We start from the raw sequence: 24,260 nt of genomic DNA on the forward strand, positions 1-24,260 counted from the left end.
TGCCTTTTAAAAACGCAAACTGGGTAGGGTCCAGAGTTTAAAGATTACCAATTTCTTTGTTTATGAGTTCCATGATGATACATTCCATGGCCTTGCAGACCAGGCTCATCAGGCTAATGGGGCAGTAGTTCCCAGGATCCGTTGTGGCTCCCCCTTTGTGGAGTGGGATAACCGTCACGGTGCACCATTCAGTGGGCACAAAGCCTGAGGTGAGGCTATGATTGAACACGGTACTTAGGTAGGGTGCCAGTTCATTCTGTAGTTCATGTAGAATGCAGTCTGGGATATTGTCAAGTCCCCTGGATGCTGTGTTCTTGGCTTTAGAGAGTGTGTTTTTTACCTGTGCAGCCGTGATTACAGGAACTTTGCATTCTTCTGGTATAGAGATGGGCCCTCTAGGGGGTGAGGGGGGGGGGTAAAGTTGGCACTGATCCTATCTGCCAGGATGTTGGCAATATCAGTTGGTTCTGTATATTTAGTGCCATTGTGCTGTAACTCAGAGCAGATCTGAGTGTTGCCATTAAGATTCTTGACATAGCTACGGAATGCTTTGTGGTTATCTTTAGAGTCAGTGGCAATTTTGTTTTCATAACTAGCTTTGGAAGATTTTATGAGGGATCTCATCTTCTTACTGAGGTTTACCAGGGAGTTCCTCCAGTCATGGGATTTTACTCTTTTTTGCAAGAGTTTCTTTCTTCTGTTGTAGAGTTTGTTTATGGCAGAGGACCACCAAATTGGCTTCCTTTTTTTGGAGGATAGCATCTTGGTTCTATTAGGGATAGCATGATCCTGCACTTGTGTAAGTGCTTATAAAGTGCATTTGTGTAGGATTCAGCAGTCGTACCTCTATTGTCCATCTGCATGGTATCGTGAAGTTTGCTACTTCTGTCTTAAGAAGTGTGAAGTTGGCTTTGGAGAAGTTTTTTACGTTGGTTTCCCTAATTGGGTGTGGGGGTAGGATGTGGATGTCTAGGGTGATTAGCTTGTGGTCGGATCTGACCAACGAGGAATTTACCTCTGGTGTGGAACACCGGTTGCCCATGTTGGTAATGACCAGGTCTAGGATATTGCTGCCCCTGGTGGGTCTTTTATTAAAAAGGCATGGTATCCAGACAATCAGGTAACTTAGGAGGTGGAGGGCTATATTCCGGAATATGGCACACAATTCCAAAAGTTCTAGCTATCTTCCTGCCCTGTGTCTCTCAGATGTTGTCAGTAACATCACTCTGCAGATCCTTTACACACTGTAGCTGAGTATAAATACCTCAGATTCCTCTTTGATCAGCAATTTACCTTCACCTCACATCTTGATTCTGTTTTATAGAATCTTAATACAGTCTTAGTCACATTACTCACACTCTCACAATTACTATCTCCCATACCCTGAGATACTGTTGGAAAAGACAATACAGTTTGCCACTCATAATATTTAATCAGTTGCAACAAGCTTAAAGTTCTATTTAACACTCCCCGAAGATTCCTAACCCACTTGTCAAATCACAAACATCATTACATATTCCTCAATAAAACTAAGATACTGCCCATTTAAAAAGAGTCTCTACAGTCTCATCTGTTTTACTTTATAAAATGTTACTTCCTAGCTACTGCTCTCTGTTAACCCCCATCCCAAACTCAGAAGTTTTACACGGGGTCTAAGATCGTCTGAAGCACATCCATTCTCAGTGCCTTCTCTTGGATATTCATTAAAATGCTTTGTTTCATCCAGCCAGCAGAAACACTGCACCCTTTTCTATCCACATGGGTTTGATAAGGAATAAAAATATTTGTGGGACAGCTGTGCTGCTGAAATCATTCAACGTGTGATACAGAAGGCAATACAAAGTATTAAGAATTTGAATTATAACATTGTAGTGCATGGCAGAAGTGAAAGAGAACATGATAAAACTTTGAGAAAAATGTTCAGTTAAACAGGAACAGTCTTATAATAATAAGAAAAATTATGACAAGTGTTTTTCAGTTTTATGTCACCAGAATCCCAAAAGACGAGAGCTGTATGTGCTATTAAACACATAGCTAATGGAAAACAAGTGAGACGTGTTTTGGGTATGGCTACTTATAGTTCTAGATTTATCAAATACTTTACCACAAGTGCATGTCTATAAAGAAAACTGACGAAAAAAGATGTCCTATGTATTTGGACACAAAGGTAACAAGAAGTTAAAAATACTGATGAAGGGACTGTGCTCACATACGACAATGTCATATTCTGATATGAACATTCCTGTCTTACTAGAAGTGGAGGCAAGCTCCACTGGATTAGGTGCAGTTAAGCCTGATACAAGATGGACGTCAATCATAGTGTATGCAAGCAGATCCCTTTCTAATACTGAAAATATGCAGCCAGACTGAAAGGGAAGGCCTAACCACTGTGTAATTTTTGGAAAAGTCTTGATATCAATCATAGGTAACAAACTGTTAGGGATTATATTTTGCAATACAGAATCAAAGCCTCTTCTCAGAGCAGAGAGATAAGGTTCCAACCACACCAGTTCACAAAGTTTTAAAGAAAGATACACCGTCTCTGAATATTTATCAAAATGTCTTGTAAGCTTGATGGAAAAGATTGATAATCAGGCTGACGGTGCTGAATATTATGTGAATACAATTGCTGAACATGGTGTCCCTTAGATGTTGACACTAACAGATAGAGTAACTGCAACAGAAAGAGCAACTGTTGTGCAGCCAATAAAGGGACACCTGGTATAAAATTAAGATTAATGATCCAGGCGGAGAGACAATTAAAAAAAAATGCAAGATGGAGGCAGCAGTTTCTAAAAGTAGGACGTGCTCACTTGAAGACTCAGTATGATAATATCAAAGGAGCTCTAGAAGAAATAGATAGTGATGGAACATAAAGCTGATATATCGACTGTAAAGATCAAGCAAACAGCAAAGGAGAAAATATGGCTTCCCAGCATGGATGAAGATATACAGACAAGAGGCTGTCTGCTATGCTAGACAAATACACAACACGACAAAGCTGTTTCCATACAAATCCATCCACCCACAACCTTTTTTTCCCATTTTTGCACATCAGGTCAGGGTGTCACTTCAACAGTGACAGTCATCTAGAGCCAAGGTTTACACCGCCAGGGGGCTGGACATACAAATAAAACTTTCAAAAGAATTATAGATTGTGCACTGACTTATGGGTATGTATAAAATAAAAAACATTTGTTGGTTGATACAGTTAATCACTCAATATTTCACAGTACTTAGAAAGTGGATTACTAGCTTTCTTCCGAGACAGTGTGTTTTTCTTAATATATCATCACTTGTAGTAATACAAAATCTTGACAATTATTTGCAACAGTAAGAATAGATAATGGCTCACTTTTCGATAACCAACTGCTCAGAAAATTCTGTGCAGCGTTAATGTATTACCCAGAGAAAAATGACTCGACTATAATCATAAGCCAGCGGGGTAGTATAACATTTTATGGAGAATAACAGTAGGGCAATAACGATTGCCAGGCAGGGAGGAGAGTTGCAATTCCATGCATTGTGTTTGCTCACAAAGAGCATGTGTGTGTGTGTGTGTGTGTGTGTGTGTGTGTGTGTGTGTGTGTATGTGTGTGTGTGTGTGAGAGTGTGTTACTATCTGGTGTATACTTTTTATTTCCAGAGTGCATAATTTACAATGGCAGCAAGGACAGCAAGTCTTTTGGAGCCCCCCGCCCTTCCCATGTAAGCCTGCTTTCTAGAAAGGCCTTACAATAAAGTCACCCACTTATACAGAGAACAAGTATTTTGTAATCAGGGCAGGCTTACATAAGTGTAATTCACTTACACTTACAGCAGATCTATTGGAATCTGGTCCCGTATCAAATAGTAAAGGCCAAGGAGGGGGAAAATGCTATGAGTCTTTCTGTAGATTAGGCTTCTTGTATAACATTTTGGTGGTAGTGGGATATGTAAAGTAAAACACCAAAAGGGAAGGGCAAATTTCTGTTCTAAGAAGATAATGAAATTGCATTGTAACGAGTGTAGATCTAACTTCTTCTAGATGTGTGTTTCTAAAGCTGATGTTATGTTTGGCCAGATATGGTTATGTTGTCTTTTTATTGTCATAGGACAGGAAGTTCTGTGAGATGTGTTGTACATGCATCTCACTGTGTGAGCCAGGTGGCTGAGCATCACATGATCTCTGTGCCTTAACCACATCAATGGCATGTTTGCAATTTGTGTCACTTTTTTGGAGTTTATTTTTGTTTCTTTTAACTTTTAGACTGGATTTCCAATCACAGCTGCTTATTTCACTTAATGAGTGTATGCTGTTTAGTAATGTTATATCATCTGTTCTTCATTAATTTGTGCACTACTGCTAAATGTTTTTCACAGAGACCAGATTTTTTGTTGGCATGTACAGTATTTATTGCCTGTCTTAAGCTTCTGGTGCAAACGTTGGTCAGCACTGTTGTATTGCATTTGCTCTAAATACACCGACCTAATGCCTCGAAGTAGTCAGCATGTGCCAATGTGTACATACAAAACAAAATGCTGTGCTAAGTGTAAATACAATAACTAATAATTAAAGCAAAAACTGTAAAGCGGAACAAAAAGCGCATCAGTAAATGGGTGGTATTTCTGTAGAAAAGCAAGCTAAGCAGATACTGTAAATATGCCACTGGATTGGTCTCCATTTTTAATAGTCAGCAAGTAAAGGCTAGCCTTGAACTTAAGTTGCATAACAATTTCACTGTAGTTCGAGAATCACATTACACACTGTACTCTCCTGGAAAAATGAATACTTTTTGAAGTAATCCTTACTTGTGAGTAGCAGCATTTTGTTTTTGGAAGAAAAAAATCAAAAGAGTAACGTGAGGTTTACAAAATAATTTCCAAAGATGGTTTTGTAAATTTGAACACTGTAACAGACAGAAGCAACTTCCCTTCAGTTTTTGTGCATGATCCTTTATCTTAAGAGAATATGATTCCCAGTGTATCTCCCATATTGTAATGGCCATCTGTTGAACAGTATTACTTAGAATCCCTGGTATATCACACAGTCAAAATGAACTGTGATACTGCATGCTGCATTGTATAAATATTTAAACCAAGAGGAATCAGCATGCAAATTAATGTCTTTTATTTTTCAAACATTTCCTGGAAAGGACAGATCACAAGAAAAATGAGTAAATTTCAGCAAGCAAACCCTGCCCAGCCACTCTGTGTGATAAGTTGCTACCCTGTACAGTGCCCAAGCACAATACTGTACCTTCTCCTGAACTTGAGCCTAAGCACATCTAGGGCATGGAAGTTGTACTGCATCCTGTGTTAGTCACAAGAACGTGGCAGTATAGAACCTACACACAGTGGTGCAGTGGTTAATGCTGTCACCTAACAGCAAGAGGTTCTCCAGTTCGATTTTCAGCTAGGGTGCCTTCTGTATGGAATCTGCATGTCCTCCCTGCATTCGCATGGGTTTCCTCCAATTACTCCAGTTTCCTCTCACATTCCAAAGACATGCATCTGGAGTGTTCTCCTCGGACCTCTGCTGAAAATAGGCTCTGTCCTAGATGGACTTTCCCAATCAACAAATAATAAATAAATAAATACTGTTGGGAACTGGCAACATGGTAGGCACTGAAATGTGGAAAGGTTCAACAGACAAATCTGTATATCGCACAGTGAGTTTTAGGAATGGAAGAGTCCATTATATCATACACCAAGGCCACAATGCTAGCAGTCAGAATCTAAGGGAACCATGGCTTTGAGATTATCAATTAAGAATGGAGTGAGTAAGTGAAAGGCGAATTTCCTTCTCAGAAAGGGGCGATATACAGGGATCTGTGCATTATCCTTCCTGATGAAAGGCAGTTTGGGTACTACCTTTGAGGCAGGGCTGGGTGTCTTTTATCCATATGCATCAAAGCTGCATTTGTGATAATTATCAGGTTACCCTGAAAGCATACAGTTTGGCTGACTTCTTATATTCCACCAGTTATTACAGCAGAGGGGAAAAACATTTTTGTTTCTATGGAGGGATGTACCCCTACACCCATCACAACCTTTCATCATTTTATATAGTTAGATAGTCTTTTTCAAGGTCACAACTTGCTTGTAGGAAAAAGTCACCATACAGTGGAATATAACAGGGCTAATTTGCATGAATACCAACCCCCTTTACATTGACAGCCATACGTTTTCCTATATGTCCACAATTTATAAGAAGGTACACTAACTACTAAACATTTTACCAAAATGTTTAGGGGCTGGCAACTTCCTCTTCCAACTTCTACAACTGACACCACTGACTACAAATATATTAATATAGGTGAATATCAACAGTTGCTCTCATACTCTTAGCCAGAGGCTGGTCTTGGAAGTAAAGGACTGTCCAACCATTGACTCACTATACTAAACTTATTATGATGCGTGCCAGCAGGCAGCGAGTGGTGATTTGTCTTCTCCCAGTCTTTTTACATTACACCAGAAAGAACTATATATGGAATTTATTAGTATAACTGCACACCAACAATGTCATTATAAAGAGTTGGCTATTTGTTGAAATAACACTAGTGCAAAAGGGTTGCTGGCACAAGAGGATAACTAATACTGATGTTCGACACACTTTGTTTACCTTGTGGTGAGGCAAACTTGGAACTGTTTATGTCAGTTAGGGGACACACGTTCACAGCCCTCGCTTGGGATTTGGGGAGGTGCAGCTTCACCACCACAGAAAACACTTTAAAATCAGCTAGTGCAAATGTCATTTCGCACAGTCTGATTTGACCTAGTGAGCCTTTTCTGCTACAGTAGTTCACTTTAGTGACCGATATCCATGGAAACAGGACTGCAAAGAGAAAATGAGAAGCTGTACCTTGATGACTGTTCTAGTGGTCCTGAACCTAGGTGAGTCATGAAAGGTGATGGATGACAGTCAGCGGTATATGCTTGACTAAATTATCAAAACAAATCAGAACAATAAATATACAGTCTAAAATATGATTGATCAGTATGTGAACACCTATAAGAACTTTAATTCAAACTGATCCTTAGTCTTGGACTTGTGCTCCATGATAGGAAAATTAGCATTTCCAATATTCTTCAATACATTGAAAAAATACCAATTACTTATATTTTCTTTTCCCTTTTTTAAATGATATTTTACAGTTTTTGTAATGAGTGGCTTCGCTATAGATCATGAAATCAATTTCCCTTATCTTACAGTACAAGATACGTCTTATATCCCATGAAATTGACCATATTCCACTTATTATTATTATTTTTTATACTTATTTTATTGTACTTTTTAATTGCCGTTTGTCATTTATTTTAGTGGGGGCATACCTTCATTTCAGTGAAGTGGAATAATGATGCTTATTTAAATGAAGTATTGAATAGGGATGCTACATGGTTTGTGTAAGCTCTTATAAAGGGGTAGCATTCTAAGTGATTTTTTTTGCCACTTTTGCTCCTGTGTCTAACAACCATCAAGCCTCTCCCCAAGTGAGCATTAACCATTCATTAGTTTATATAGATATTTCAACCAGGATCAGGACCGAAGTGTTTGGAGGGAGCTATCATTCAGACAGCCATGATGGTACTTTATAGCTTTACTGGCTTACTGTGGAATGAGGGCAATTTTTGTAATGCCTAAGCCCCCTTGCATAGGAAGATATGTGATATCACTGATTAGGCCCACAATGCCTTTCCCATTTGAATGCACACTTCCTCACACCCACATTAAAGGCTACCACTGGATAGTGGCTTGATTAGCATAGTACCCACTTCTAAACCATGCATTTACATTGCTACTTCTTCCTCAGAGGGATTGCAGCAGTATACATCTGGCACAACTCTCCTCCCAGGATGCACATGCCCATCCTCACTTACCAGCTCTATCAGGCACTCGAGCTGATAATCAAACTGAGGTTCCCTGGGAAATAGTCAAAGCTTTAGTCCTCTAATCTACCAGTGATGGCCATGTAGTCTACTCTAGTTCTAAGGTGATTTTTAACTGTATTTTATCTAAGATGTCACATAAGTTTCTGCTATTATTTTAGAAGTGTGATGATGATTGCTATAGAATTTGTTAATATTATAGTTCTGTTTTTAAGTAGTTTAATCTTATTGAACTATTTATTTTTATGTGCATTTTGCCGCTTTCTTGCCAGCCATCATTCCCTCCCACGGATCGTAAGTTCCTTCATTTCTCCATTATTCATAGTAGAAGAGACAGTCATAACAGACCATCATCCATGTATCCATGAAGATTTTTTTGCTCCCCCCTCCCCTGCACCATGTATTCTCTTTAGCTTCCACAAGGTCAGAGCTTAAAGGCCTGGTTTCACCCCCACCCCCTGCAAGAGGTACTTGTCTTTAAGGGTGGGTCCTAATTGTTTCCAAGCTGGCAAACTTCCTGGCTAACCCCTGCATCCCTGATGGTGTGAAATCTTTGGAGTGGTGCATGAGAGTCCCCACCCCGCCTCCTCAGCAGTCTACATGAGCATAGCTCCCACTATGTAGGACCCACTGGCACCTATGCTTCTGCGCATGCTGCAATGTGTACTACAACACATGCACTGCTAAGTGAATGCACAAAGTCTGATGTCGTTAGTCACTAATGTCAACCTCTGTTGAGTACCCAAACATCAAAACAGAGCAAGGTGCCATCCTCTATTCCAGGATAGTTGAGCCATCCTCAGCTGCTCATACCCATAACCCCTTCGTTATGTCCTCCATTTCCTGAGCAACTACCTGAAAACTTGGGTCTTCTGGCTTGTAGTCTGGGTTTTCTCTCTCTGAACCACACAGTTGGCAATCTTACTTAGTTTATTTATGCATGGATCATTTTTGCAGTAATGCTATTTTCTGATTGGTTGTTTGTGGTTCAAGTTTTATTTTGTTTTTGTCTGTATTTTGTAGGCATTTAAAAATAAACTATCAAAATAATTTTCTAGGGCCTCAAGTTAGGTCAGAGTAGTTGTTTTGAAGGAGTAGTGTTCATTTGTTGCATATTTTTTGAAAGTTTAGTCTTAGAAAAGGGATTCTGATTGTTTGGGGAGTTTTATAATCCATGGGATGTTATGATAAAAATGCGTTATTGAAGTGCTAAATATCTATATTGACGTAATTCATCATTTAATCAGTATATGTGTGTGCGTAAGCTTGTTATTATTTACTTTTCTCATGTTGAAGAATTTCAGAGTAACTTTAACTCAAATGATCACAAATCAAAATAAGTGACATTCCAAATGTAATAACAGACAAGATTAAAAATCAATGTTTTTTTTGCCACAGAAGCACTCTCTACTTTTAATTTCATTATAGTGATCACAAAAATGAAACCAAAACTATTGTCTTCACCCCACACACCCCACAACTGAGCAGTACTTCTCACATCCTACTAACTTAAGTATACTAACACCTTGGCTGCTGAGCTGTGGAGAAAACAAAGAACTGTAAAACATCACATTGTACTATACTGCACTGCACAACTGAATTCATACACAACACTTACATTCAGTGAACTTGATTGTGAAATGCTTGAAATAATGTGCATTGACAAATTCAAATATTCCTACTTTTTTGTAGTAACCCTTCTAGCTATAGCCCAAGTGGGACTTTGGTATACACTTCTCTTTGCCATTCATATCAGGCCCTTTGACAGCACTGGAGCATTTGGCATTCTGCTCAGTGTATTTCATTATGCATAATCTTCTTATTTTCATAGAACCATTCTGTTATATAAGTATTATTAATGGAGCAGCTGCTTGTATAAAGTAACATAAGTTTGCCATGACTTTTTTTTTCAGGATATACATCACTGTTTTATGATGCTCTATAAAGTTAGTAATTAAAATGTATTACAGAGGTCCAAATCATTACTGAAAAATAAAAGACAATGCATTTATAGCTTGTTATGGAATGTGATTAAGACACAGTGACTGTAGTCAGAATTTTCTTGTTCGGTATCTTACAAGTTCTTCAGAGTATGCTAAGAAAATGTTATGCAGTAATCAAAGAAACACTTGCTGAAATCAACAGTGTGGACACTTCCAGTGTCTTCTGTAATGTATATTTTACAATAATATCTCTTAAACATCTTAGTTGTTCCACTGTATACTATCAACAAAAGTGTGGCGCAACTGAAATAAACCGTGTTATTTTCCTGTCTTGTGTTTCTGATTCATGATGGCAGTTTAAGCTTTTCCATCAAAGTTACTATGAACTGGAAATCCTCTAAAGGGCAATAACCTTCATTATCATAGCTACCTGACCACTACTGTATACATCTTTCTATAGTGAGGGCATGGTATAAGTTGGTAAAGCAATGCAGTAAAAAAACGGCAGAAACAATGTATTTTATGACTGGGAACAGGAGTCAGCATTTCATTCTACTAAAAAGGAATAGATGGGTAGGTATTTATTACTATACAGCAGATTTCAAGGATGGGATTTATAGCTCATCGAGACAAAAGGCAATTGGGAGACACTTCATGTACGGAAAGCAGCGTTCGTGGATGGAGTTGACGTCTGTATAGAAACTCTGGAATAGAACAGCATCAGAATTCTGTACATGGCTTCCATTCACTTGAAATACTACAAAAGTTGTAAAATGTTATAGAAACTATGGGAAATGTGTCTGCTGAAGGTCTTCAAGTAGACAAACGATTCAAGTAGGACTGTACACTGATGTCCATTATGCACATACTTACAGAAGCACAGGTTAAGCTTTCTCTCCAAAATTACTATGAATTGGAAATCCTCTAAAAGGATAACATTCATTATCATATTTGCCTGACCAATGCTGTATGTATCTTTCTATAATAGGGGCATGGAATAAGCTGGAACTAGGAATAAGAGATAAAGCAGCTGCAGGAAAACCTGAGCACTTCAGAGGACATGTCAGAGAAGTGATTGCTGGGATTCATTGTGAGCACCTTGGTACAGAGAACCCAATGACCTGACACCTGTTGTGGTGTGAACCCAAGGATGACTGAGCAGGAGGATAAAGACCCTGAGGATGTTGTTAATGAGCAATATAAAAATTCTTCCCCTTGGAAGAAGAAGTTGTATCTAAGATAGGTATATGTAGCCAGGGAGTTTCATTATATGACAGGAAATTATGGCCCCTGCTGATTCTGGAGATGATATCTGAAACAGTATATCAAGTTACTGAACACCTTATAGCAGAGGGCAGTGAGTCATATTCAGGAAATTGAGGGAATAGGCTGTGAGCTATGATTAAAGGTCAGAAGTCTGTGCATTGTCAAGGATGGACAAAATAAGGGGGTATAACCACTTCTGATAGTTTTTTTGAGGGGGAGAGTCAATATGTAATGAACTCTTAGGCCTTTAAAACTGCGAAAGAGCAAAAAAGGGGCATTAGAAGGCATTGGCTAACACTGGTGAATAGTGACTTTAAGAAGAAGATGTTGACATACTTTTTTCCCACAGATATGGCGATGTTGAAATAAATTACTCCACCTGAGACAGCAGTGCTCTGGCAGACTGTTGGTAGCTTTAATAAAATCACATCTAAGTGAACAGGGAAGATAAATGGAGGAGGCTGTGACTGATGTTAAGGGGCACGTGCTTCATAGGGTGTAAATTGTAAAGCATTTGGTGAACACTATGTGCAACTTTTGGGCAAGATAAGTACATAAATCAGGGGCATTCAAAGTCCAAGATAATATTTCTTCCTTTATTTATTTATTTCCTGACTTACTTACCCAATCACTTTTGGTAACTTGAGAAAAAAATCAGAAGCCATGCTGGTCCTACTGCAGAAAAATCAAATAAATAAATAAAGAAAGAAAGAACTGGGTGATTCTCTGTTCAAATATAACTTGGAAGCATAGCTCTCTACCTTCCAGCTCCAAAATGAGGAACACTACCTCTCATAATATGGAACAAATGGGCAAAATATGGAACACTTACTAACAGCTTACTAACAACTTCAGCAAGGAAGATCATAGGATAATTAAAATGTGATATTTTTACTTATAGGATAACTCTTAATGAAATAATATGATTCAGTTCAATTTACCATGCATATTGATTTAAATAACTGCTAACACTAATCTGTGGCAGATCCCTTCAAAGTGGAACTTTGAGGAACATAACGTTTTTAAGACCCCAGATGAGGAGCATTCTTTGTAATGAGGTACACTTGAGAGTTATATTTGGAAGAATGGATGGCTAATGATAAATTCACTCCAGTTTAATACCCCTGCACCTTATGTAAATGTTCCAGCATATCCTTATTTGGTCCTCTGTGTTATTTGTATACAAAATATAGGGGCTACCATGCAGATATAATAGCTAGGCTTCTTAAGGTCCTCCCAGATCAAAGGTCTAGTAAGTAAGTACCTATGAACCTGTGATATTTTTAAGTAGAACAATCAACAAGTTATAAACAATAAAATACTTATGCGGTCCACAAAGAATACAACTGATCACCAAACCTTTAAACAACAAAGAAATATTACAAAAAAAGCTATCCTACAGGACAAAAAGAACTTTTATATACAACTACAACAAACATCCCTTCAACAACCACAAAAATTCTGGTCTACTATTAACACACTACTATCCCCAGGCAGAATTGAATCACCCAATCCATTAGGCTCTAACCCAGGCTGTCCAATGCAAACAGCTAACGCCTTTAATTCTTTTTTTACTACCACTATACTAAAACTAGCTAATCACCAAAACCCAGATACTTCTAACTTGCCCAGACCAAGCTCTACTCCTCCCCCTTTTCACTTAGAACCTATACCTACCTCCTATATCTCCTCTCTACTTCATAAACTAAAACCTAACACCCCGTCAGCTGACCAACTACCAGCCGAATACCTCAAAATAGGAGCCAAAGCCATTGCCTACCCAATCTCTATATTAATCAATAGAACCTTAAAAGAAGGCTTAATCCCATCAATCTGGAAAATTTCATATATTATTCCTCTTCACAAAGGTGGTGACTCTACTGATTTCTCTAACTTTCGTCCCATTGCTCTACTCTCCCCTCTTGCTAAAATTATGGAAAAATGTATCCATAAACAACTTATTACCCACCTATTCCACCATCAGCTCCTAGCTAACCGTCAACACGGTTTTCGGCCATTTCATAGTACCACCACAGCCTTACTATCCTTTACTAACTGTATCAACAATAATCGTAACAATAATACTTTATCCTCTGATTTCTTTGTAGACCTTTCTAAAGCCTTTGACATAGTTAATCATCAACTTCTCCTCCACCTACTGAAGTCCCTCTCCTTCGACCATTCTGCCATGAACTGGTTCACATCCTATCTGGACAACCGAAAACAAGCCGTTCTCCGGCAAAACCATCTTTCTGACCTTCTTCCTACCTCTCTAGGTGTCCCACAAGGCTCTATTTTAGGTCCACTACTGTTTTCCATCTTCATAAATGACCTTCATCTCTCCATTCCACAGTCTACCTGTATCCAATATGCTGATGACTCTACTATTATTTGCTCTGCCTCATCTCAAACTGATCTTTATTCTCACACACAAAAAGGATTCTCTACTATTGAAAAATGGTTCTCTAACCACTGTCTTCTCCTTAACCCTAAAAAAACCAAACTACTGCTCTTTACTCCATCTCATCTATCACCCCCTCTCCATTTCACACTTACATCTGACGATGGTACCGTTATCTCTCCTGACCCCACTACCAAACTTCTAGGAATTACTATTGACAATCAACTAAAGTTTGACTCTCATATAAATGCTACAATTAAATCTACTAATAAAAAACTTGGTTCCCTTTATCGCATTAAACCTTTCCTGACACCAGTAGCCAGAGCCACAATAGCTAGAACTCACTTAATCTCTACCCTGTTATATGCTTCCCCCATATATACCAATCTTTCTAAACATAATCTTAACAATCTGACTAGATCATACAATAATATTGCTAGATTTGCGACCAACTCTCCTTATAGGACCCATCACTGTCAGAATCTAAAACAGCTAGGTTGGCTTGAATTTCCACTACTACTACAATTTAACCAACTTATAATCGCCCACAAAGCCCTTCACCAACCTAATAACACCCCAATTCTCTCTACCCTTATAAGACCTTATAATAACTTGAAGAATCTGCGCTCTGCTAACAAAATGTTGATACACACTTCCTTCTCAAATAACTTAGCAGGTAAATCTTTATTTTCAAACTCAGTGGGTAAAATATGGACTTAACTACCAAATGACCTGACTACCCTCACCTCTCTCCCACTATTTAAAACCAAACTAAACCTCTTTCTCTCCAATCATTGGTTATGCTCTTGTAATAACCCTGACTAACCTTTTTCTTTTACTTACTACCTGACACTAACAAAATTTTATTTTCTACCATACATCTCTACTTCTGATCATTTTATTATAACTAACCCTCCTCCTTAGTCTTTGCACTCTCTTCCCTGAGAATTACTTTTGATCTATAATCCTATTAACCTTTTGTTTCTGTCTTATTCTTATTTTTGCTAACTCTAGAACTATTACTATATACAAATGTCATTGCCTAATTTTGTTTTCCTTGCATTGTCTCACAATGGTGTTTTTAAAATGTCTATAGCTACAAATGTAAAATCTAAATGCTACAGAATGTTTTTGTATATTTTTATTATGCTGTGTAACTGGAGCTTTTCTCCCCGGGCCTCCACTGAAAATGGACATGTATCCAGTTGGACTAGCCCGGTCAACAAATGTAAAATAAGTAAATAAATAAAAATATGCTTTCAGACTGCAGGAGCTCTTCTTCTTCTATGACTGTGTCTATTATCTGTGCTGCTAAGGGAAGGGAAGCATGTTAATCCACTCACAGCAACTCTACAAATGTAGGTAGACCAAAAAAAAACTTCCCAAAACAACTTCTGACAATCCTAGAAGGGCACTCTCCACTGTCAGTGAAAGTTGTTTCGGCAGCTTTCCTTCCATTACCGGTATTCAGTAGAATCACACTCAATAAACTCACAGGCTTTAAAGGGAAGGACGGAGTCTAAATATTTAACTTCTAAACTTAAAAAAATCTTTCCCTTCCATAGAGCACATATGTCTCATTGCAAAAGAATAATGTAGTACAGTTAAAAATATGCAAAAAAGTATACTCCGTTTGCACTGATTTCTGTGCCTTTTGCTTTGCTTTTCAGTTAATCTTGCTCATGTGTTAATGATGGATTTATAAAAGACATTTTGGCTGCTCTGTTTAACATGCACATTTTTGAATAACAATTACATTTCATTGTATAATTCAGTCTTGCATTTTATTTGCTGAATATGAGAGCATATTCACCTTACACGAAAAATCATCCTGGTAGCATTATATAACTGCAACCAGTTTTCAGGAACTTATACAGGTCAAAATATAAACTATTTGTTAAAAAAAAAGAAACTTTACACCTGTTCTCTGAAACATTTTTATGAGAACAGGATGTATTTTGTGTTTTTTTTTCCACAGCTACAAGTGCTAATGTCCACTGAAACAACCTGCCTGAAAGCTGAGAGCATGTCTAAATAACGGGTCTATGTTAAATCATCAAGCACTTAAAAAAGCAAACAATGATTTATCAAACCCATGTAAGCGAAAGCTTACAATCTCGAACATTTAGAACAGCAATTTTTTCACAAGGGAAAAAAAAATCGCTGTTCCACAAAAAAAAAAAAAATTAAAACATTACATAAATTGGGGGGCTGTGCACCCCACACACCCCTACTTAAATATACCAACTCCGAGATCGTACTACAGTCATGAAAATGGCAAAGTAACAGAAGCAGCTAAGCAATTTTGTTCCCAGGGAAAGAATTTGCTTATATGCCATTTCGCTATTTTGCCTTTACATGCTTCAAGTTTGATCAAGACGCATTCAAAATAATGCGTCTTCAATTATTAATAGGAACGCTAAATAACTACTGTTGCTTCAGTAAATGTTTTAAGTACCTGTTTTGCAAGAATTTGAGATGACATTTTCTGTCCTATTTGTCTAGAGGCTGTTAAATTTGGGGATTGCTCCATTAATGCTGTCGCTATAAAAAATATCTGATAGCACTAATTTACAGCTATTATACTGCATTTTGAATACATATAAATGCATTTTAATGTATGAATTTTAAAATGGATAGATATATGTTTGTCTCTTTATTTTTGTTTCTATAAGGATGGCAGGATTTTAATTTCTACAGCAAAGGAACTGAAAAATGGAACTAAAATAGATGACCTTGACAAGATGCAAGCTGTGAACATTTTGTTGATTTTTGTGCAATCACTTTTGCTGATGTTTTAAGTTATATCTTGGATCAGTTTCATTAGTTTTTTCACACTATATGTGGGTCTTGATGAATACCAGATCCTCAGTTCCAGAATGATAAAAGTTGCTTAAAGCCTCAGCAGAATATTCGGTAGGCCTATTCATATGAGAACCCAGCATGCCAGTTCAGCTTTCTGACTATTACTGATGCAGTCCAAAATAACAACTGTGTTTCAGCTATAACTCAGTTTTATAGTTCCCTAAGAAGCAGCACACACTGTTTCTTAGTACTATAGCTCGAAAGCAAAGAATTCCACTATTTTTCTCCCATAGCTGGAAGAAATTGTGAGAAATAAACTGTGTTATTTTGTTGTATATATCTTGGGACACTGGTAATCTAGCCTCAAGAAACAATGCTGCCTACCATAGATCAGGCCAGGAGGAAGAAGAAAAGCAGCATCTTTGGTCAGTCTGCGAGGTAGGGGTTAGCATCCTTGGTCATGATTGTTTTTTCTCAAAAAAAATTTTATTGAGTTTTACAATTTAAACAAAAGTAAATAAGAACAAGTAAAGTTGATGCATAGATACATAATGAAAAACATAACAATGCTGTTGTATAACCAGAAAGAATCAGAACACCATAAGTTTTAAACAACAATTAGGTAAATACATATAGAGACGTGATAAATGTGTAAAGACTGCAAGGTATAACAATTGTGATATTCATTAACTAAGCTGAACTGACTTAAAGTATAAGGGGAGATGGAAAGAAGAGAAACTTGATGCAACTGCTGATACAGATCAGGAAACTGAAGGTAGCAGGAGATGTAGCAAACAGGAGGCAACAATCACTCTGTGTGGGTTGCAGAGTTCATAGAAAATGTGAGCCTACTTATTGCTATCACCATTGCTTACCTGCTTGCCTGCCTCAAAGGGGAATGGAACTGGTGAAATAGACAGTGCTAGACTTAAAATGAGAAGGGTGAACTCTCATTTGAATGGGAACAAATGTGCAAAGTGGCTATGAGGGTGGAGGCTCCCAGAGGTCAGCAGAAAGCATAGCATTCTTCATAGTAATAAGTTCTGAGTCAGGCAGGTTGAGTGTTATTACTTAAATATTGTGAAATTAAAAACTCATTTTCATGAAATTAAAAACTCATTTTCATCCTTGATCTTAAAAATTAACCTGCAATCACTTCAGACTTTATATGGGCTGTATTGTTTTATAATTTTGTTTACCTCAAACATGCATGGAAGTGTATTAATTGTTGAGTGTGTAGTTTAAAGGGATACAGGATGGACAGATGTAACATTAAAGACAACCAGAGAACAATGTCATTAGTTAGAGGTCTGTACAGTACAATACATCTTGTAAACATTACTCACTCTTAAGCGTCTATCTGTCTCTAGGAAAATAACAAAACAGGCACAGGAAGCCAAACAAAAATGGTAATGAGGCTATGAGACTGCATATTACAAAATTCCAGAGTGGCAATGCAAACTGTCTGAATAATACTATAAAAACAAGAAGCATATGGCCAGAAGTCAGTCCAATGGTACTATGGTATATCAGATTACATTTGTTAACATTTGCATTTTAGCTCTCACTTCCCTTTCTTGGTCTGTGGAGAAGAAAATATGCTTACTCTGCATAATATGGATTCAAAAATGATATGTCAGGGGAACTGCATTTTCTAATTCTACGGTAGCAGTAGGCATTGGCTGGACAAACTACTCTTTGTACATTGTTTTTGCTTAAAGCTTCATATTTCTTGAGCATGAACAAAAATGATTCAACAAAAAAGGGCATACATTCAAATATGTGCATTTCACAACATTCCTAAAGTTACTGGAGTGCACTTTTATTTGTACTAATTGCTTTTTGTCACTTTGATAAACACAACTCTCTGTTAAAGACAACACTTAAAAAGTTGTTGAAACCTCCAGAAACAACTGGTTTGATGACAGTTTCATTTGATATTGGCACATCCTAGTGTCACGAAGTTTAAAATTCCTTCCTGATGTGCTATTTAGTTGTTACTCTAGCTTATGAGTTAATACTGTCACAGAAGGTGGAAAAACTTTTACAGCTGTTTGTCAATTAGACGGCCTTTACAGATTTGTTAAGCATGCTGCTATCGTTTCTGTCTCTTCAGCTTTAACTAGAATTTTCTCAGAACTTCATAAAATGGCAGAGGCTAAGGAAATACCAGTCTTACTGAAGATTAGATCCATCAGAATTTTCTCTTCTCCACTCCCTTTGTACCTCTCCTCTCCACCCCCAACTCCCAGTGGGAAGGTCATCTCTGTGCTCCAGGCAGCATATTGTGCAGGGAAGCGGGCATAAAGCACAGTTCTCTTCTTTTGTTCAATGTATAGAGCTCCAGTTCAGGAATTCTAACAAAAGCTCCCTGCCAAACACTTGTCAATGCATCCCAGAGAGTACAATACTGAACTCATGCAGTCTGTTAAAGTAATATGCACCGAGTTACATTTCTAAGTTAGCAACTGCAATAAAAACTCCACTCCCTGGCAAGAATTTTAGCTACAATATTATGTGTCCTACTATCTTAACAGTTAAAAACAGGGGAGGGGTTTTCATAAAAAATGCTAGAATACTTACAAAACAGGCATTTTAGTTTCCCAGGCAAAATAAAAAGATCTTTCATAAACTTGTGAAATGCAGATCATACAACAAGGTATATACACAGTGCACAAAAACTTACAATTAAACTTCTAGAGATTTACTATAACTCGCACAACTGTAGTCCTTGCACTTACTGATAACTTTGCCTCTGTATTTGGAATGTGTATGCAGACTCTACCACAGGCATGCATAAAGTAAAGCAAAGCTTCATAAACAAAACCAGTACTTACTTACATTACATCCCAGGAATAGTTTCTGCAGCAGGAATTGTCGTTATATTCCAAGTGTAGGACCACACTGCCTTTGCCTGAGCAGAGTAGTTCAGTACAGGGAAAGGGTGCAGCCCATGAACTGCAGAGCACGCCCTGCTGATCTGAGTTGTTGCTGCAGGATACTGTTGAGGGGGAGTGCTAGTCAATAGCAGCCAGCCTTTCCAGATGGAGATACTGCTGCTGCTGTCTCCATCCAAATGAGGCTGCTGGAACATCACACACACACACACACACACACACACACTGAGCTGCCTGTGGGAAACTCAAGACAGAAAATTGAAGCTGCCTAAAGTCTAGGTCAAGATGAGCCAAAGAATCTAAACCACACAAACTGAAAGAAACAAAAAGTGCATGCTAGCTTCTGGCTGCAGTCCCATTCATTGTACACAATCCTTAAGGGTGCAGTGTGTCTAGTTTAGCAAAAAAATTAACAACACAGCCTAAGAAAGTGATATACTTCCCACTAAAGGTATTTAATGAGCTTTAGTTACAGCAGCACAACTTAAGACACCATATAGACTTAAAACGTATACATTTTGCATTAACTTTATGTAGCAGGCAGATATAGCTGCATATAGCTTGAGGATACATCCAGCTCGTGCCATTTGCTTAAAGTTCATGTGCAAAGGTGTTTTTTCTTACCATTTCATTTTTGCAGTAACATTAATCTTTTCATGTAAAATGAGACTTTCTGACTGGGGACGCCCAAAGAAAATTAACAGACCAGGGCATCCCTTTATGTCCAAAGTTATGAAAAATCTGTGCCAAGCCTTTCAGGTAAAGTAGTTCAGGATCTCAGTGTTCCACCCACAAATGAACAGATTAATAGAGATGTTCAAAAGAACCTTAAGGGTGGCCTAATGGTTAAGGTGTTTGTCTTATAAACACAAGGTGTAGGGTTTAAGTCTCACAAGGGATAACTGGCTAGGCTTAAAATGGCTCACAAGGGCAGTTAGCCTAGTACTAACCTATGAAAATCCTTGTTGAAGAAAATAATATAAACTAATGGAAAAAATCAAGGCCAGGTTTTCCGTGTCAAATGTTTTCCGTAAACGATGTTCCTCAGGCCTCCACCGACTTTAACCCTTTTAAGTTATTATATGGGTGATGTCCCAGGGGAATAGTAGACACAGTGAGGGAAAACTGGGAAGATGAAGGAACTATTTTAGAGTCTTAGTGCAATACTAGAACAATATTAGGAAAAATGCAAACACTATTACCTATAGTGAAAGGACATATGAAAAACACTCAAACTAACCAACACGGAGTATATAACTGGAATGCTCAACAGAGCAAGTGTATTGGGAACTAAATTCGTTGCTAAGTGACAAGGTCCATGCAAGGTTCTCAAGAAGCTTAATGAGGTAAACTACAGGGTAAAATCAGTGGGGAAAAGGCAGTCTAAACAGATCTATCACATTAATGTATTAAAACTCCCAAGAAAACCACAGGTCAATGTGTTAGAAGAAGGCTCAAGTGTAGTCATCCGGCAACATGAGAAACAATTAACCTCAGTTCCTCAGGTAATTCAGGATGATTTCCTTTCTAAGGCCCAAAATAAGAGGTCCCAGAATTTCTGATATGAAACAAGGGCATATTTTCAGACTTATCGTGATGAGTCACTTTCACTACCCACCACACTGAGATGGTGTTTGAAGAGAAGGTGAGTCTCAGACCTAGAATCTCTGAAGCTCACAAATATGTCATACAGGGAGAAACAAAAAAGATGGTAAAACTAGGGGTGACTGAAGAATCCAGTAGTGAATGGAACAAACCCATCATGTTGGTACTTAAGCCAGATGGTGCTATCTCATTCTAGCAACTTTCAAAAACTGAATGGGATGGTGATAAGATATTCTAGCAATTTTCAAAAATTGAATAAGATATCAAAGTTTAACATCTACCCCATTTGCTTTTAATTTACTTGCAATTCTCACAAAACTAGAGGCAGTACTGAATATTGAACTCAATAAGGCAAACAGGTATCACAGTAAATGCCCGTAAGTGTAAGATAGGCATGTCTGAGGTGTGATAAATTGAACACATTATGAGTTAGGTTCTACTTAAGCCCTAAAAAAAAATAGTGGCCAAAGAGAAATGGTGCATATCCAAAACTAAAAAGCAAGTCCAAGCTTATTTGTGATTTGCTGGTTACTATAGAAAACGTATTCCTGACTTTGCTAGAGTGGCCTGCCCCTTACCAACTTCACCAAGGGCATGTAACATGACAGAATTAAATGGATACCAGAGGCAGACAGATTTTAAGAGACTGAAACAGAGTCTCTCTCTGCAGAACCCATTTTGGTGACTCCTGATTTCTCCAAGTCCTTTACAATATATGCAAATGCCTCTGAGACTGGACTAAGGATAGTCCTTACTCAGCAGTCTGGTACCAAGGAATACTCAGTTTGCTATATAAGTAAGAAGCTAAACAAGACAGAGAGTTGGTATTCCTCTACAGACCATGAATGCCTAGCAATTAAATGAACACTTGGAACCCATATGTATTACTTGCTGAATAAGGAATATATACTTGAAACAAATAATGCCCTACCAATGGATTCACCAGTAAAAAGAGGGCAGTGACAAGATTTGCCAGTGGGCTCCTACATTACAACCCTTCCAGTACAAGATCCAGCACTGGCCTGATGTGCACCATAACAAAGGGATGGTCTAATCTGGACTCACAGACATTCCTGCTTGCTCAAAGCTGGCTTCAAGCTGACTGAGTCATTTGTAACATACCAAGGTGGCACTACCAGGACAAGACTGACAGGTAATACTAACAATTAGGCATAACACTACTAGACTAACAAGATGTAGAATAGCCGAGCACTTCAAATGGATCTTCAAACTTAGTGGTGACATGCTAAGCAGCTGGTTCTTTGAAAACCCACACCAGCTAGACAGGTGAATATTTCTAGGAGGGTGAGGCAGGTAATGAGCTCTAGGGGAGAAGCAACTACCTGAGTAAGCAGTGGTCAGAATCATTATGGCAGAGGCTACAGACTCTAAGAGACTCACCGAGCCATCTCAGGAGGAGTCTGGAAAAACTGGAAGAAGAAAAGGATACATTGCTGTCAGGAGAGGAGTACCATAAAAGAGATTAAGGACTAGAAACCATATTTCTTGCTGCAGTGGTGAGAAGAAAGAAGATCTTCTGGATGCTTGGTATGAGTCGTTGGCTCCAAGGCACTCTACCCAGATTATTAGTCTGCACTAGAGCCAGTTTGGAAAAATGCTTCAGTCAGCACCAGAAGCATAGCTGGCTCAACCAGCATCCTGTGCAAGTACTATGAATAAGCACCCCAGCCCCACAGATTTTCAAGTGAAGAGCACTGTAGCAGTCGGCCTATTACAGAGCCACACCCACCCAAGCTCTTCCACTGAAGAGCAAAAACAAAACAAAAAAATGGAAATAAACAACAAAATGATGTTCCTTCTAGCCAGCTGGACAGATGCTCAAGACAGCACCCCCCCCCCCATCTACCCACTCTTGTCCTGTTTCTGTGCCCTTCCCTCATTCTCCTCTGTTGCATTCAAACCTGAATGTTGTAGTGCTCCATGTGTCATCAAAACTGTAGCAGCTGCTTGCTACATTGTAGCAAGCAGTTTGCTACAGTTTAAAGGTGTAAAAAGTATATCTTTTTTTAACTAAAACCTGAGCACTGTAGTGCTTCGTGCAGACAGGGTATAAACTGTAGCAACTATTTGCTACTCTGCCTGCAAGAAGCACTACAGTGCTCAGTTTTTAGATAAAACATTTCCTTCTTATAAACTATCTGCTTGAACCAGTGGTAACAGATGTTATCTTAAGTGTTTTTCCTAAAGACTATCCAGCAAAAGTCACTATGTTAACTGCATGTTGTTTTTCACCCAGAGACTGTACTAGGTACGACTAGAAATAGCGCTGTTACATCGGAAGTTTTTATTTGCATTCCTTCATGTTTGTTACTGGGGAGCTCTCATGAGAGAAACTACTATTTATTTGTCTTCATCAGTGTAGTTTTAATACCTGCTGGGGAAAACTTTGCAGGAAGTGTATCAAGTCGTGCCCATATGTAAGTCTATTACTGCCTGAATTCAGCTACTGATACAGCTTTAGCAGACAAAGAGAGATAGTAAACTGTTTTCTTACCTTTTCCTCTTGCTGCAAAGAATGAGAGTGAGAGAGTGGGAGGGAGAGAGAGAGTAGTCTGTTTTATTAACCATTTCCTACTACTTTTAGGAGACAGAAAACCTTTTTGCAGTTGTGAACTGTTGCCTACACATGGTGAGAAAGAACTGCTGCTAATTAGACCCAAGAGCAGTGTCAGCATCATATCACATTAGTGACCACTGGTTAATTAGCTTAGAAACAAGAGAAGACTTTACAACTTTTGTTTTTCTACTATAAAATGGTTTACTTTTTTTGTATTGTTAATTACAAAGTGCTGACATTTAGAAAGTTTTAAGTTCCACTTGTTTATTATTTGGTCTATTACTGCTTTATTTCCCCTGCAAAAAAATACATATCTGTATCTATCTATCTATCTATCTATATATATATATATATATATGTATATATATATATATATATATATATATATATATATATATATATATATATATATGGGTCTACTTCTGTACTTCAAAAACACACATTATTGAAGAACAGAAAGTTGAACCCACTTTAGCGAGAGTGCACTTAGACAAAAATTCACTTTTGGGAATGAACAACAGTTTACTGAAGTACAAAAAAAAAAAAAATACTAGAAACACACCCTGTACACCCCCACAACCCCTGCTACTTATATATACTAACTCTGAGATCACACTCCAGTGGGGAAAAGGGTATATTTCCTTAGCCCCACTGTACCCCAATCTATAACAACATCTTCTCTCAACATTATAGGTCCCCCCATAAAATGCTCAACAGCAAATACAAATGAATGTACCTGTACTACCACAGGATCCTGGAAATGCTAACCGTGCTTTGGTAAGCTGTTTTTCGCAAAAGTGCATTTTCGTTTAAGTGCACTTTCTCTAAAGTGGGTTTGGCTTTCTGTTCTTTGATAAACTGTGTTTTTGAACAGACGTAGACCCATATGTATGTAT

At 38.1% G+C, this 24,260-nt stretch overlaps 1 protein-coding gene across 1 annotated transcript in view; it reads right to left on the bottom strand.

Annotated features, from left to right (window-relative positions):
• Positions 1-19,362, bottom strand: part of LOC122788261 (stonin-1-like) — a 1,416,105-nt gene extending 1,396,743 nt beyond the window's left edge. Inside the window, exon 1 of the mRNA XM_044055325.1 lies at positions 19,126-19,362. The gene's annotated coding sequence lies outside the window, so the exon portion shown is untranslated. The remainder of the gene's footprint in view (positions 1-19,125) is intronic.
• Positions 19,363-24,260: the final 4,898 nt, after the last annotated feature.

This window comes from Protopterus annectens, chromosome 1.part2 (genome assembly GCF_019279795.1).
Source record: "Protopterus annectens isolate FY-2018-M chromosome 1.part2, PAN1.0, whole genome shotgun sequence".
In the NCBI taxonomy this organism is placed as follows: Eukaryota; Metazoa; Chordata; order Ceratodontiformes; family Protopteridae; genus Protopterus; species Protopterus annectens.